Source organism: Equus asinus, chromosome 2, assembly GCF_041296235.1.
Source record: "Equus asinus isolate D_3611 breed Donkey chromosome 2, EquAss-T2T_v2, whole genome shotgun sequence".
In the NCBI taxonomy this organism is placed as follows: Eukaryota; Metazoa; Chordata; class Mammalia; order Perissodactyla; family Equidae; genus Equus; species Equus asinus.
Window position 1 is genome coordinate 29,563,399 of NC_091791.1, and position 9,426 is coordinate 29,572,824.

Here is a 9,426-nt window from a genome sequence, read left to right on the forward strand (position 1 = left end):
CAGGCTGGAGAGAAGGATGCCTTAGTTTGCTGAATTGTAGGGCAAGTCAAGGAGACAGATGGCAACCATTCAGCTTAAGTCTGCAAGAATGAAACGATGTCTAGCGACCACATGAGCCTCAAAGCCAGCCCTCCAAGAAACTCTCTGGGATTTTATTTTTCTCTGGACTCCTGAAGAAGTATGTTTCATATTTTTAAAAAATGAGTACCAAGTCATACACAAAATTGTTCCCACCCATCTGCTTATACCTCTGCTAATGTGCTAGGAGGGGAGTGATGAAATTGCACCTCACCGATGGCTCTAAAAGGCTTCCTGCCTGAGACCATTGTCTTTACTGTTTACCCACCTAGGTTTCCCGAGCACCAGCTGGAAGGGTTCCCTGTGCGGGTGTTTTATTGGGGCGTTTGCCACCAGGCACGATTATCTGTTCGTCATCAGTCATTCCCTACTCTCTCTTTTTTTTTTTCACCTTTATTGAGGCATAATTGACAAATAAAATTGTAATATATTTAAGCTGTGCATTCTGATGATTTGATATATGTATACATTGTGAAAGGCTTCCTCCCATTTAGTTAACTAAAACATCCATCGCCTCGAACACATATTTATCATTTTTTCTTTCTTTGGTGAGAACATTTAAGTTCTACTCTCTGGCAAATTTCAATTATACAATACAGTGTTGTCAACTTCCACCCCTCCACAGCTTCCCATCCCATTTCCAAACAACCACTGATCTGGCTTCTATCACTATAGATTAATTTGGACTTTCTAGAATTTTATATAAATGGAACCACACAGTATGTACTCTTTTTGTCTGGGTTATTTCATTCAGTATAATGTTTTTTGAGATGCTTCCAAGTTGTTCATTTATCAACGGTTCATTTCTTTTTATTGAGGAGTAGTATTCCATTGTATGAATTTCGTTTGCCCATTTACCTGTTGATGGTCTTATGGATTGTTTCCAGTTTTTAGCCATTACAAAAGGAGATGGTATGAACATTTGGTACAAGTCTTTGAATGGACATATCCTTTCATTTATTTTGGGTAAACATTTAGAAATGGAGTGGCTAATTAATAGTGGATGTGTGCATAACACTTTAAGAAATTGCAAGCACATAGCAATGGAGATTGGATTGGTGGTTACCATAGGGGAAGTGGGGGGGAGGGCAAAAGGAGTGATTAGGCTCACATGTGAGGGGATGGACTATAATTAGTTTTTGTGTGGTGAACATGATGTAATCTACACAGAATTTGAAATATATTACGATGTATATCCAAAAGCTATATAATGTTATAATCCAATGTTACTGCAATTAAAAAAAGAAATTACAAACTTTTCCAAAATGATTATATTATTTTACGTTTCTATCAGCAGTGTAACATTTTACATTTCTTGCGGCCGTCTGGAACACCAACAACACCAAATGCTGACGCAGACGTGGCGCAACAGGAGCTCTCATTCATCGCTGGTGGGAATGCAAAGTGGCACAGCCACTTTGAAGACAATTTAGCAGTTTCTTACAAAACTAAACGTACTCTACCATACGATCCAGCAATCATGCTCCTTGGTATACCCAAAGGAGTTGAAAACTTATGTCCACACAAAAACCTGCACACAGATCCTTATAGCAGCTTTACTCATAATTGCCAAAACTTGGAAGCAACCAAGATGTCCTTCACTAGGCAAACGGATAAATAAACTGTGATACATCCATACGGTGAAATAGTATTCAGTGTTAAAAAGAAATGAGCTATCAAGCCATGAAAAGACATGGAGGAAGCTTAAATGAATATTATTAATTGAAAGAAGCCTATCCAAAAAGGTTACATACTGTATGCTTCTGACTATATGACATTCTGGAAAAGGCAAAACCAGAGATTAAAATCAGTGGTTGCCAAGGCTTAGGAGGGAGGGATGAATAGATGGAGCATAGAGGATTTTTAGGGCAGTGAAACCACTCTACACATTACCATAATGATGGACACATGTCATTGTACATTTGTCCAAACCCGCAGAATGTACAACCCTCAGAATGAACCCTCCTGTAAAGAATGGACTTTGAGTGATTATGATGTGTCAATGTATGGTCATCAGTTGTGACAAATGTACCACTCTGGTGGGGGATGTTGATAATGGGAGACACTATGCATGTGTGGGCACAGGGGCTATGTGAGAACTCTCTATACCTTCCTTGTAATTTTGTTGTGAACCTAAAACCGCTCTCAAAAAATTGTCTTTAAAAAAATCATTTTTAAAAAAGCTAGAAGACAGCCCATCCTGGGGTTAGAAATAGACATGGGCAGAGAGAGATTTCCCACAAGGCTAAATTAGGGTCCCTTGAACTGCCATATGTTTTTTTAAAAATTTACAAAAATAAGACATTTTGTATTCTTTTTCTTAAGGAGGACTCCCCAAATTGTGTACATTATAGGACCCATAAAATCTGCATCCATCTGAGATGTATAGGATCCATGTTACTCTCTTCATCCTGAGCGTTCTTTTTGAAACTAGCTAAAATAGACCTTTCCCAGGAAAGAGGGATGTGGGTTCTAATCAGTGAAGAACTCCAAGATCATTGAGTGAACTTTTAATCTTGTACTAAAAAGTTTAAACATTTTTCTTCCCAATATAGTCGAGATTTCTCCCAACAATGAGAGTATAGACCTCTCATTATCTGTTAGTTGGGATGTTCTTATTTTATCTTCAATATTTGCATTTTTCTCTTTAATCTCATTTATTTCTTTTGGTTTTTAAATTTTCCCTCTTTTTTTTAAAGATTTTATTTTATTTTTTCCTTTTTCTCCCCAAAGATTCCCGGTACATAGTTGAATATTCTTTGTTGTGGGTCCTTCTAGTTGTGGCATGTGGGATGCTGCCTCAGCGTGGTTTGATGAGCAGTGCCATGCCCGCGCCCAGGATTCGAACCAACGAAACACTGGGCCACCTGCAGCAGAATGCACGAACTTAACCACTCCGCCACGGGGCCAGCCCCAAAATTTTCCCTCTTTTTCCCCTTCTATTTCTCTTGAGGCATTACCTGTTGTGTTTATTTAGTCTTTATTCTGAATTTTTAAAATTTTATTTTTGAATTTTTTCAAAAATCTCTGAATTTTTTCTTTTATTTCTAACTCTTTCATGAGTTCTGTCACTTTATTTCTGAGTTTTTCTATTTCTGATTTCTACTATTCTTTTATGCCTTATATCATTTGAAAATGTTTTTTCAGTTTGTCCTGAAGCAGAGTATAATGGTTTTAATCTGTTTGTGGAATGCTTTAATTGTCTGTAAAAACGTTACTCTGCTTCTCAGTCTCTTTTTCCTTATAATACGTTTTATTGGATTGAACCTTGATACTTTTCTGTTACTTATTTTTATGTAATGTTGGTTTTCCTGAAACTTTAGGAGATGTGAGAGTAGTGTTTAAAAATACGGTGGCTTGCTTTCTGCAATTTCCCGATATTGTTCTCTTCCCTCACTTATCTGGACCACCTCTTCCTTTGCCTCTATTATCCCAATCCTGCTTAATTTTGATCCTACGCCCAGAGGCTTCTTCTCAGTGTGTGGCCACGTCCTGGAACGGAGCCCTGGCTGATCAGTTTCCAGAGTGTATAAGGGCTAGATTGTGCTGGCCACTTCAGACTGTACCGTGGGCCCCGGGCACTCAGCCACTGAGAGGATTAGGCGAAACTCCTCCAGTTTTACTTCTTGTTCTCAGATTAACTCTTCTCACTTTCCTCTTGGCTCCTTTGGGGTTTTCCAGTTTGCAGTTCTGTCAGGAGTCCTGCCTCTTCCTCTGCTTTCTCCCGCACAGATGCTGCAAGTATGTAGCCGTGATTTGCTCTCACCTGCTTGTATTGGGCTTCGTTGGGATATCTTGTCATCTGGTTTTGCAAAATGTAGTCCCTGGATTTTGATTTTGCTATCTGTTGCTCTCTCAGTTTTTATGTGGGGATTTGGAGAGATTAAATAACTATGCCATCACCACTGTCATTTATCTAATATCTGTATTTTATTTTTGAAAAAAATGTATAAAAATGATACATTCTCGTTGTTTAAAAAAATTCAGATAGCTAAGATAAAAAGGAAAATCCCCAGTCCCATCCTCCAGAGATTTACTTTTAAGAGCCAGGTATATATCTTTCTCAACATTTTTCTACCTTTCCCTATATATTTAATTTTTTTCTATCACTTTACTATCTACATTTTTCCTGCAATTTGGTTTTTCCACTTAACAATATATTGGGGACATCTTTAAGGACTAATAGTCTGATAGTTCTTGTTATGGATCACCACTACCAGGTGGATAGTTCTCTCAGGAAGGATAGAAACTCCTTCTAGTTGCTTTGAAAATAAACATTTAAATAAGGTTAAGGCCCATGACAAAATGATTGATGGTATTTGTCTGCAGTTTGAGAGGTCTTGGTACTCAGGACCACTGGGCAAAGACCTCCTCCGTGAATGCCGGGCTGCTTTGCACTAAGAAAATTCCATTCGAGATAACAATCCAGGCTGACGTAACCCTCTGAGCTGGGTGTTCTCAATGCTGTTCTTCCTTTTCTCCAACTGGGTATGAGATTCATATGAGATTGGATTGGTATGAGATTGGCCAAAGAAGAAGAAGACTGTTGACTTCATCTTATGAGGCTGGGACATGGCACGGTAACCAGGGCATTCCCAAAGCGAGGCTGTACTCTGCTACTGATCAGTAACATTGATCAAGTCATTTCACCTCTCTGGACTCAAGACAAACTTTATTTGTCTATCAAGGTGGTTCAAAATGCATTATAATTTAAATTTAAAAAGAAAAGAAGATATGTAGGTCGTGCATTGTCCAGTTTCACTTGGTAAGTATCACTCTGTTTTTATCTTCTGTCCCGCCCCTTCATACATGTGCATGATCTGCTTGGCCGTTGAAAGCTTCTGAGGTTGATACCCTGGGACTGGGTAATTTTTCAGGCCATGTTTCTTAACGTGTGATGTAGGGGTTTGTTAAAGTGAAAGTTCCTGAATTTTACTTAATCGGAATCCTGCAGAGCAGCCTAGGAAACTGCATCTTCAGTTTGTGCTCCTGACGATTCTATTGTTCACCCAAGTTTGAAAATGCCTGCTGAGGTAAGTTCCAACTATATCATTCCAACATTAGACAGAGAGAGAATGGAGGGGAAGAGAATTAAGGACCGATAAGTATATTTATTTTCTCCACCTGCTGCGGTTCTGGGGCGAGAAGGACTTCCTTCTTTACGGATCATCGGAGGCAAGGCAAAGCTGTTCTCCGCAAAGCAGGGCCGTAGGACACAGGCAGACTGTGGACATAGAGAGTCATCAGATTACGTGGGTGCTTGAGAGAAGTTCTAGAAATCGAGGTAGGAGAAAAAGAGACAAGGCTAATGCTACTCCTATTAATAAATGACATCTATTGATCATCAGGTGCCAGGCAGAGTGCTAAGGACTTTATCTCATTTGTACCTTATGATAACCTTCAGAGGCAGGTATGATTATCTTCTATTATAAATAAAGGTTCAGAAAGGTTTGGTAACTTTTTTAATGTCCCATAATTGATGAGTTGTTGAGTTGGGATTCAAGCCTAGCTCTGAGCGATGTCGAAGATTGCCAGATCCCCATGTTCCCCAACTAGGGTGATGAGTACACGGAAGGGAGACAGCGGGGTCTGCTACTGCGGAATTCCAAATCTGTTGGGTCACAAAGTCTTTTCCCAAAATGGACAGGAGAAAACACTGAACAGAGGTCTGTTAAATAAGCTCCTAAAGGATATAGATGGGCTTACTCAATAAAATGTGCTATTTCCTAGAGAACAGAATAAATTCTCACTACGTTCACTGTTATGGAATTGAGAAATGGAAGTTGATTTTGCCAAGTCCTGCAAGGACTCAGTCCTCTTAAAATATTTTTTTTTTCCTTCCAAATCTTGTAGAAGCAAAATGCCAATGATCTTCAGGAGAGCTTTTTTAAAAGATAGATAACTGAGTCTCTCCCTAAATTTACAAATCAGAGTTTCCTGGGAGTGGAATCTGGGAATCTGTATCTAAAAGAGTTTCCCTGGTGATTCTGTTGGTCAGCCAGGCTTGAGAACGATTGGATTAAATGATCCCAAATGAATTACTTGGCCTAGGGGGATAACTTCCCTAATGGAAATGGGTCTGATTTGGGGAGCTTAGGGAAGCCCTATCTGGCAGAAAATCCAGCTTTCTTCCTTAACTTCTCCCTCCTTCTAATTCCCTTGCGCCCCCTCCCTATACCGTCCCCTCTCTGTCACCGTGGACACAGTGACATCCCGTCCTAACTGGTTGTAAAAATAACATTTAGAATAGCAGCGCCACATTGTGGAGAGAAACAGTGTAGAGCTACAAAAAGCCCAGGACGGGTTCCTGACAGATCACCGGGGCTGCAGTGGCTGCTTTGTCCTGCAGAGTGCGCCACTTCCTTACATTTATAGGTTGAGGCAGCAGCTGCCTGATACTTGGATGATCTCAGTAAACAGCAAAAACCTCTATGTTGTGAAACTAGAATAAACTGGGGAAGACACTAAGTGCTTAGGCGTGCACAAGCCTTCTGCTGAGGGTAAAAGCCAATCCTTATGACAGTCTTGGTCAGGGTAAGACTACGGAGGTCCCCAGATCAAGGTGTGACTTTACAAACACGTATCTAGCTGGGGTAGTAGCTGCCCTCAGGAAAGTCTTGGAGTTACTTTTTTATATGGTACTCATGAGTCAGGTGTTAATTCATAGATCTGGCCTCTTGTGTGCTGTTATTTCTACCCAATGACCCATTGGTTTATGTTGGTGGAGCAGGTTGCGTCACTGTAGTGTTGTGATTATACATCTTTGGATTGATTCCCACCTGGCTAAGTATCTCTCTGTCTCTGTCTCTCTCTCTGACACATATACACACACATGTACACTCTCATACTCACACTTTTCTGATATTTGTTCCTGGACACCTTTTTCAATGGCCTGATCACACTTAGTGATCCAGCTAAATTAATACAGCTAGAAAGAAGAGGTATTAAAATTTACATAAACCCACCAGTTTGCCTGGTTGCATTCTCTTCTTGTTTTCTGATAGTTGCACATAGGCCCCAAAACTGGGAGGTGGCACTGAGAAGGGTGCATACACTTCAGATTTGCATAAGATTTCCTGGCAGACGGTTGCATGGCTTTGCTTCTCAGCTTTTTTTTTTTTTAAGTTTGGCACCTGAGCTAACAGCTGTTGCCAATCTTTTTTTTTTTTTGCTTTATCTCCCCAAATTCCCCCTGGTACATAGTTGTATATCTTAGTTGCAGGTCCTTCTAGTTGTGGCATATGGGACGCCACCTCAATGTGGCCTGATGAGCGGTGCCATGTCCCCGCCCAGGATCCAAACCAGCGAAACCCTGGGCCACCACAGCGGAGCGCGCGAACTTAACCACTCGGCCACGGGGCCAGCCCCTGCTTCTCAGCTTTGAGTTTTCTAGCTGCCTGGGTTTCTGAACTCTAGAGTCACCCTGGTCGTCAGGATCACATGGTAGTGTGATGGTTTTCTCATGGTTTTGTTTGCTCTGCTGTTTGCCGTCTCGCTAAGTATCCTGTAAACCCTTTCTTTGCAGGCTCCAAACCTGGAGGCCTCTTACATCACTCCAACACTCACCTTGCACATTGTTGGACGTGCACCACTTGCTCAATACGAATGTTTAGGTTGAATAATGTGGAAACGTGTTTCAAAAGAGTGAGAAGTAAAGGAGAGCCAGGAGAGCGGATAGGATAAAAAATAATGCTTCTAAAAGACTGACTTAACTGACCAGTGGAAGGATGCAGCTGAGAAAGGAGAATGGAAGAGAAGTTCTAATCAAAGGTCACGTGAAGGGAGGAAATTAAAGTCTAGTTTTTTTAAAAAAAATAGAAATGCTATTGTGGATGATGATAACTTCTGAGGAGATATTCATTGTCAATACAGAAAGAAATAAAATTTCCTCTCTGATTGAAGATAAAAATGAATGGTACAAGGGGTATCCTGTGAAAGAAAGGTGTAATCTTAGAAGGAGTTCAGACTGATGAATGTGTCTATAGATTTAATATAATAGGCCAACCTCAACATTCTCCCTGAATGTCACAATCAAATATTGAATACCTAAACCATTTTTACGTTTTGCTTTATTATTCTGTAGAGTTGAGCCAGTTTGTGTTCACTAAGATTTCAAAGAATTCTGCTTTAGCTTTAGCTTCTCAGATACACTGAATTAAAGAGGAATACAGCCCAGCCTCTCAGACACTCAGTCTCATCAGTGAGGTACCTTTTCCAGAGACCCTTGTTTAGCATATTTTAATGCTTATAGATATTTAGAATTTAGAAAAGATTAAGATTTGTTGAAATAAACACATACTTGGAAAATAGAGGTTTTATTTCTTATTTTTTTAGTTGCTTTTTAATTGCACATATACTTGATACAATACATCTGGAGTGTTTTAAAGCAAAACTCAGAATTTTTTTTTTTTTACATTTTTTTCCCCTTTTTCTCCCCAAAGTTCCACGGTACATAGTTGTGTATTCTTAGTTGTGGGTCCTTCTAGTCATGGCATGTGGGACCCCGCCTCAGCGTGGCTTGATGAGCGGTGCCATGTCCACGCCCAGTATTCGAACTTGCAAAACCCTGGGCCGCCAAAGCAGAGCGAGAGAACCCAACCACTCAGCCACAGGGCGGCCCCAAAACTCAGAATTTTAGCACTTCATTCCTATTTCTTCCTTCTTTCCTTCCTTTCTTTCTTTCCAATGGAAGAGAGCGGGAGTGCATGTTCTTCCTTCCTAACCAGGCCACTGACAAATGACTGTTTTATCCCTGCCTCTTTACTAAACATGTTCTCAAACCTCTGCACGTACCTCTTTAACTGTCTTCTAAGCTTGCCTCTAGTCTCCCTAAAATGTCCTGCTCTCCATTTATGTGGTGACAGTCAAGAAATAATGTACAACTGAAATCTCACATTGATGTGAACCACTATGAACTCAATAATAATAATAAAAAAAAAGGTCCTGCTCTCTTGAGTACCTATCACTTTAAATGTCTTCCGTCTGCCAGCTGTCTCCTCTACCTTGAGCACCTATCCCTTTAAATGTCTACCTTATCCTGGGCCTTGGCCTCTTTATTTTTTAAAAAATAAAACTCAGAATTTTATCACTTCATTTATGTCTCTTTCTTATTTAAATATTTGCTTTTTCTTTCTCTGGTGGTAGCATTTCATATTGTTTGAAGGAGAAATAATCCATTGATTTTAGTGGGTATAAATGTGAAATGGCTGGGCTCTGGATCAATGATTTGGTCATGGTTGTAAAGAAGAATAAATAAGTCTAAAAACAGTAAAACCATGGAATAGAGCACACCGGATAATTGGGTTTCTGATTAACTATGAGTTAATGAGAAGACACTTTCTGTTTGAA

General features: G+C 40.0%; 1 protein-coding gene across 5 annotated transcripts in view; it reads left to right on the forward strand.

Annotated features, from left to right (window-relative positions):
* Positions 1-9,171, forward strand: part of SEC31B (SEC31 homolog B, COPII coat complex component) — a 90,919-nt gene extending 81,748 nt beyond the window's left edge. For 3 of the 5 annotated variants that reach the window (XR_011494403.1, XR_011494400.1, XR_011494402.1), the window contains one exon: positions 351-9,171. The gene's annotated coding sequence lies outside the window, so the exon portion shown is untranslated. The remainder of the gene's footprint in view (positions 1-350) is intronic. The other 2 variants (XR_011494404.1, XR_011494407.1) reach the window with 2 other exon arrangements.
* The last annotated feature ends 255 nt before the right edge of the window (positions 9,172-9,426 follow it).